We start from the raw sequence: 7,329 nt of genomic DNA, 5'->3' as shown, positions 1-7,329 counted from the left end.
AAAATAGAGAGAAGAAGGGACAGAAAAGATGTGGAAGAGGGGACAGAAACAAGGGAGAAGAGGGGACAGAAAATGGAGGAAAGACGTGACAGAAAAGAGCGGGAAGAGGGCACAGAAAATGGGGGGAAAAGGGGACATAAAAGGTGGGAAGACCGAGAGAAAAGAGGGGAAAGAGGTGACAGAAAACGGCGGGAAGATGTGACAGGAAAGACATGGAAGAGGGGACAGAAAATGGAGGGAAAATATGGCAGAAAAGAGAGGGAAGAGGGGACAGCGGAGGGAAAAGGGGACACAAAAATGAGGAAGAGGTGACAAAATGGCGGGAAGAGGTGACAGGGAAGAGGTGACAGAAAATGGAGGGAAAATGTGTCAGAAAAGGGGAGGAAGGTGGCAGAAAATGGAGGGGGAAGAGGACAGGAAAGAGAGGGAAGAGGTGACTGGAGGGATGAGGGGACAAGAAATGGAGGGAAAATGTGACAGAAAAGGGGTGAGAGGGAACAGAAAATGGAGGGGAAAAGGGACAGAAAAGAAAGGGGAGAGAAAATGGTGGGAAGAGGTGACAGAAAACTGAGGAAACACGACAGAAAAGAGAGGGAAGAGGGGACAGAAAAGGTGGGAAGACTGACAGAAAAGAGGGGAAGGAGGTGACAGAAAATGGAGGGGGAAGAGCTGACAGAAAATGGGAAGGGGGAACAGAAAATGGAGAAAGGACGTGACTGAAAATGGAGGGAAGAAGTGACAGAAAAGACATGGAAGAGGGGACAAAATGGAGGGAGAATGTGACAGAAAAGAGGGAAGAGGGGAGAGAAGATGGAGGGGGAAGGGGACAAAAAAGAGAGGGAAGAGGGGACAGAAAACTGAGGAAACATGACAGAAAATGTTGGGAAAAGGGACAGAAAATGGCGGGAGGAAGTGACAGAAAAAGACGTGGAAGAGGGGACGGAAAATGGAGGGAAAATATGGCAGAAAAGAGAGGGAAGAACGGGCAGTGGAGGGAAAAGGGGACATAAAAAGAGGGGAAGAGGTGACAGAAAATGGAGGGATGAGGGGACAGAAAATGGAGGGAAAATGTGATGGAAAAGAGGGGGAAGGTGACAGAAAATGGAGGGATGAGGGGACAAGAAATGGAGGGAAGATGGGATGGAAAAGGGGGGAAGAGGGGACAGAACATGACAGAAAATGGCGGGAAGAAGTGACAGAAAAGGCACTGAAGAGGGGGCAAAATGGAGGGGAAATATGACAGAAAAGAAGGAAGAGGGGACAGAAAACTGAGGAAACGTGACAGAAAATGGCGGGAAAAGGGACAGAAAAGACGTGGAAGAGGGGACAGAACATGGAGGGAAGGCATGACAGAAAATGGCGGGAAGAAGTGACAGAAAAGGCACTGAAGAGGGGGCAAAATGGAGGGGAAATATGACAGAAAAGGAAGGGAGGACAGAAAACTGAGGAAACGTGACAGAAAATGGCGGGAAAAGGGACAGAAAAGACGTGGAAGAGGGGACAACATGGAGGGAAAATGTGACAGGAAAGAGGGAAGAGGGGAGAGAAAAGAGGAAGAAGAGGTGACAGAAAATGGAGGGAAAATGTGATGGAAAAGAGGGGGAAGGTGACAGAAAATGGAGGGATGAGGGGACAGAAAATGGAGGGAGAAGGGGACAAGAAATGGAAAATGTGATGGAAAAGGGGGGAAGGTGACAGAAAATGGAGGGATGAGGGGACAAGAAATGGAAAATGTGATGGAAAAGGGGGGAAGAGGGGACAGAAAATGGAGGGAAGGTGTGACAGAAAATGGAGGGAAGGTGTGACAGAAAATGGCGGGAAGAAGTGACAGAAAAGACATGAAAGATGGGGCAAAATGAAGGGAAAACGTGACAGAAAATGGAAGGAAAGTATGACAGAAAAAGGAGGGAAAAGAGGGCAGAAAATGAAGGGAAGGGGACAGAAAATGAAGGGAAGGGGACAGAACAGAGGGAAGAGGTGACAGAAAACGGAGGGCACAGGGACAGAAGATGGAGGGAGAGGAGGGGACAGAGGGGGGTGACAAGGGGACAGGCCAGGGGACGAGGGGCCAGCACGTGGCCGCCGGCCGCCATCGTCACCCGTGGCCATCGTCACCCGCGTCCCCTCAGGCCGCGGCGATGGACGGTGACCCCCGTCCCCCCGCGGTGGCCCCGCGGCTGGAGGGGCTGCTGGGGCGGATCCGCAGCCTGCACCGAGGTGAGCCCCCCCACCCTGCCATGTCCTCCTGTCCCCCGTTGTCCCCTCCGTCCGTCCGTCCGTCCGTCCGTCCCCACGGCGTCCCTCCGTCCCCGCAGCGCGGCAGGCCGTGGCGCGGGAGCTGGCCGAAGCGCGGGGACACGGCGAGGGGCTGCGGCGGCACCTGGAGCAGCGTGAGGCACCCCGGGGGGGACCCCGACACCCAGGATGGGACCTGGGGGTCTGGGAGGGGGGGACCCCAACACCGGGGAGGGGACCCGGGGATCTGGGGGGACCCTGGGGTCTGGGGGGACCCAGGGGTTTGGGGGGACCCCAACACCCAGGAGGGGACCCGGGGGTCTGGGAGGGGGGGACCCCAACACCGAGGAGGGGACCCAGGGATCTGGGGGGGGACCCCGACACCCGGGAGGGACCCGGGGGTCTGGGAGGGGGACCCCAACACCGGGGAGGGGACCCGGGGATCTGGGGGGACCCTGGGGTCTTGGGGGAGCCCAGGGGTTTGGGGGGACCCCGACACCCAGGAGGGGACCCGGGGGTCTGGGGGGGACCCTGGGGTCTTGGGGGGAGCCCAGGGGTTTGGGGGACTCCGACACCCGGGAGGGGACCCGGGGGTCTGGGAGGGGGACCCCGACACCCAGGAGGGGACCCTGGGGTCCTGGGGGGACCCAGTGGTTTGTGGGGGGACCCCGACACCCAGGAGGGGACCTGGGGGTCTGGGGGGGGGGGGACCCCAACACCCAGGAGGGGACCCTGGGGTCCTGGGGGGGGACCCAGTGGTTTGGGGGGGGACCCCGACACCCAGGAGGGGACCCGGGGGTCTGGGGGGACCCCAACACCGGGAGGGAACCGGGGGTCTGGGAGGGGACCCTGGGGTCTAGGGGGGACCCAGTGGTTTGGGGGACCCCAACACCCAGGAGGGGACCCGGGGGTCTGGGAGGGGGACCCCAACACCCAGGAGGGGACCCTGGGGTCCTGGGGGACCCCAACACCAGGGAGGGACCCAGGGATCTGGGGGGACCCTGGGGTCCTGGGGGGACCCAGTGGTTTGGGGGGACCCCAACACCCAGGAGGGACCCAGGGATCTCGGGGGACCCTGGGGTCCTGGGGGGACCCAGTGGTTTGGGGGGACCCCGACACCCAGGAGGGGACCCGGGGTCTGGGGGGGGACCCTGGGGTCTTGGGGGGGAGCCCAGGGGTTTGGGGGGGGCCCCGACACCCAGGAGGGGACCCTGGGGTCTGGGGGGGGACCCCAACACCAGGGAGGGGCCCCGGGGATCCGGGGGGGGCACCCAGGGCCCCGCGGGGGGACTCGGGTGACGCGGGGGGCACCCAAAGGGGCCGCGGCGCGTGGGTGCCGAGGCCCCCGTGCCCTGCAGTGGAGCTGCGCCGGGCGGCGCTGGGGCGGCTCTGGCGGCAGAGGCAGGGTGAGGCGGCGTGGCCTGGGCCGGCGCATGGGTGCCCTTCGGGGGGGCCGCCCCTCCGGGTGGGTGCTGGGGTGCCGGGGTGCTGGGGTGCTTGGGTGCTGGGTGCCGGGGTAATTTGGTGCCGGGGTGTTTGGGTGCTGGGTGCTGGGGTGTTTGGGTGCCGGGGTGTTTGGGTGCTGGGTGCTGGGGTGTTTGGGTGCCGGGGTGTTTGGGTGCTGGGTGCGGGGGTCCTGGGTGCTGGGGTGTTTGGGTGCTGGGGTGTTTGGGTGCTGGGTGCCGGGGTGTTTGGGTGCTGGGGTGTTTGGGGTGTTTGGGTGCTGGGGTGTTTGGGTGCTGGGGTTCTGGGTGCTGGGGTGTTTGGGTGCCTGGGTGTTGGGGTGTTTGGGTGCTGGGGTGCTTGGGTGCTGGGGTGCTGGGGTGTTTGGGTGCTGGGTGCCGGGGTGTTTGGGTGCTGGGGTGCTTGGGTGATGGGTGCTGGGGTGTTTGGGGTGTTTGGGTGCTGGGGTGTTTGGGTGCCGGCGTGCTGGGTGCTGGGGTGTTTGGGTGCCTGGGTGCTGGGGTGTTTGGGTGCTGGGGTGCTTGGGTGCTGGGGTGCTGGGGTGTTTGGGTGCTGGGTGCTGGGGTTCTGGGGTGTTTGGGTGCTGGGGTGTTTGGGTGCTGGGTGCCTGGGTGTTTGGGTGCCTGGGTGTTGGGGTGTTTGGGTGCTGGGGTGTTTGGGTGCTGGGTGCCGGGGTGCTTGGGTGCCGGTGTGCTGGGTGTTGGGGTGTTTGGGTGCTGGGGTGTTTGGGTGCTGGGTGCTGGGTGCTGGGGTTCTGGGGTATTTGGGTGTTGGGGTGTTTGGGTGCTGGGTGCTGGGGTGTTTGGGTGCTGGGTGCCGCGGTGTGGGGGTGTTTGGGTGCTGGGTGCCAGGGTGTTTGGGTGCTGGGGTGTTTGGGTGCCGGGGTGTTTGGGTGCTGGGTGCTGGGTGCTGGGGTTCTGGGGTATTTGGGTGTTGGGGTGTTTGGGTGATGGGTGTTTGGGTGTTGGGGTGTTTGGGTGTTGGGTGTTGGGATGTTTGGGTGTTGGGGTGTTTGGGTGCTGGGGTGCTGGTGTGCTGGGGTGTTTGGGCTGTTTGGGTGCTGGGTGCTGGGTGCCGGGGTATTTGGGTGCTGGGGTGTTTGGGGTGTTTGGGTGCTGGGTGCTGGGGCGTTTGGGTGTTGGGGTGTTTGGGTGCCGGGGTGTTTGGGTGCTGGGGTTCTGGGTGCTGGGGTGTTTGGGTGCTGGGTGCCGGGGTGCTTGGGTGCCGGTGTGCTGGGTGTTGGGGTGTTTGGGTGCTGGGGTGTTTGGGTGCTGGGTGCTGGGTGCCGGGGTGTTTGGGTGCCGGGGTGTTTGGGTGTTGGTTGTTGGGATGTTTGGGTGTTGGGGTGTTTGGGTGCTGGGGTGTTTGGGTGTTGGGGTGTTTGGGTGCTGGGGTGTTTGGGTGCTGGGTGCTGGGTGCCGTCCCCCGACGCCCGGGCCCCCTCCCCCGGCAGAGGCGCTGCGGGTGGCGCGGCTGCGCAGGGAGGAGGTGGAGGCCGAAGGTCAAAGGTCAGGGGGAGGAGCCACAGATGCCTGGTCCCGCCTGTGACCTTCCCCCTCCCCTTCCTGACCCTTGACCTCATCTGTGCCCACACCTCCCCCCCGGTGACCTCTGACCCCCCTGAACATGACACCATAGTGACCTCTGACCTCCTTGGTGACCCCCTAGCATCCTGGTGACCCCTGCCCCCCTGGTGACCTCTCACCCCACCCCCCCAGTGACCCAAGACCCCAAGTGCTCTCTGCCCCCACTCCTAGTGACCCTTGACCCCCAAGCCCCCGGTGACCCCTGACCCTTGCTCCCCTGCTGACCTCTGCGCCCCAGTGACCCCAACACCCTGATGACCTCTGCCCCTCAGCCCTCCCCGGTGACCCCTGACCCCTCAGTGCCCCCTGCCCACCCCCAACCCCCTACTGCCCTTTCCCCTGCCCTTCGACCCCTGCGACCCTTAACCCCCCGATGACCCCTGACCCCGCAGGCGCCGGGGGCTGTGCCTGGGCCGCCAGCAGGCCCTGGAGGGGGCGGGGGAGGAGCGGGGCCGCCTGCGTCACCTGCGCCGGGGACACAGGTGGGTCGCGGGGTCGCGGGGTCACTTGACGCGAGTCACCTGACGCGGGTCACCTGACCCGCTGTCGTCCCCGCAGGCGGGACTTCTGGCAGCAGCTCGATGACATCATGGAGGAGCACAAGCGCCTGCGGGAAGCGCACGTGAGCCCCTCCCCCACCCCCGGGGGGCCCCTCCCCCACCCCCGGGTCCCCTCCCCCACCCCTGGAGCCCCTCCCCCGCCCCCGGCCGTCCCCTCCCACAGGCCCCGGCCCAGTTGGAAGCCGAACTGGTGCGACTGGAGGAGGCGCGGGAGAAGCTGCTGAGCCAGGGTGAGCCCTGGGGGTCCCCTCCCCCGCCCCGGGGTCCCCTCCCCACCCCTGGGGGTGACGGCCCCCCCCCCCCCCCCCCAGAGCGCCACCTGCTGGAGGCCGAGGAGCAGCTGGGGCCGGAAGCTCAGGTGGCCACGTGAGTGCCCCCGTGCCTGGCTCCGCCCCACCGGGTGACTGGCTCCGCCCCCGTGCCTGGCTCCACCCCCCGGCTGACTGGCCCCACCCCCCGGGCGACTGGCTCCGCCCCCGTGCCTAGCTCCACCCCCCAGCTGACTGGCCCCACCCCCCGGGTGACTGGCTCTGCCCCGTGCCTGGCCCCACCCCCCGGGTGACTGGCTCTGCCCCCGTGCCTGGCCCCACCCCCGGGTGACTGGCTCTGCCCCCGTGCCTGGCCCCACCCCCCGGGTGACTGGCCCCACCCCCCGGGTGACTGGCTCTGCCCCCGTGCCTGGCCCCACCCCTCCGGGTGACTGGCCCCACCCCCGGGTGACTGGCTCTGCCCTGTGCCTGGCCCCACCCCCCGGGTGACTGGCCCCACCCCCGGGTGACTGGCTCTGCCCCCGTGCCTGACTCCACCCCCAATGCCTGGCTCCACCCCATGCCTGGCTCCACCCCAGAAGCACCTGAGTCCCCTCCCCCGGATGCCTGGCTCCACCCCCAATGCCTGGCTCCACCCACCCATGCCTGGCTCCACCCCACAAGCACCTGGATCCCCATCCCTGATGCCTGGCTCCGCCCCAATGTCTGGCTCCGCCCCTGATGCCTGGCTCCACCCCACAAGCACCTGGGTCCCCTCCCTGATGCCTGACTCCGCCCCCAATGCCTGGCTCCACCCCTCCATATGCCTTCCCACGCCCCCTCCGGATGCCTGGCCCCGCCCCATGAGCACCTGGGTCCTCTCCCCCAGATGCCTGGCTCCACCCCCGATGCTTGTCCCCGCCCCCAATGCCTGGCTCCACCCCACAAGCACCTGGGTCCCCACCCCGGATGCCTGGCTCCACCCCTGATGCCTGACTCCGCCCCCAATGCCTGGGTCCCTTCCCCTGGATGCCTGGCTCCACCCCCTGGATGCCTGTATGCCCTCCCCTGGATGCCTGGCTCCGCCCCCATGCCTAGCTCCTCCCCCGATGCCTGGCTCCTCCCCTGGCTGTCTGGCTCCACCCCCTCCGGACGCCTGGCTCCACCCCCGAGGCCTGACTCCACCCCCTGGATGCCTGACTCCACCCCCTGGATGCCTGGGTCCCCTCCCCGGAT

Source organism: Ciconia boyciana, chromosome 34 (assembly GCF_034638445.1).
Source record: "Ciconia boyciana chromosome 34, ASM3463844v1, whole genome shotgun sequence".
NCBI lineage: Eukaryota > Metazoa > Chordata > Aves > Ciconiiformes > Ciconiidae > Ciconia > Ciconia boyciana.
Note: the sequence above shows the minus strand (reverse complement) of the source record.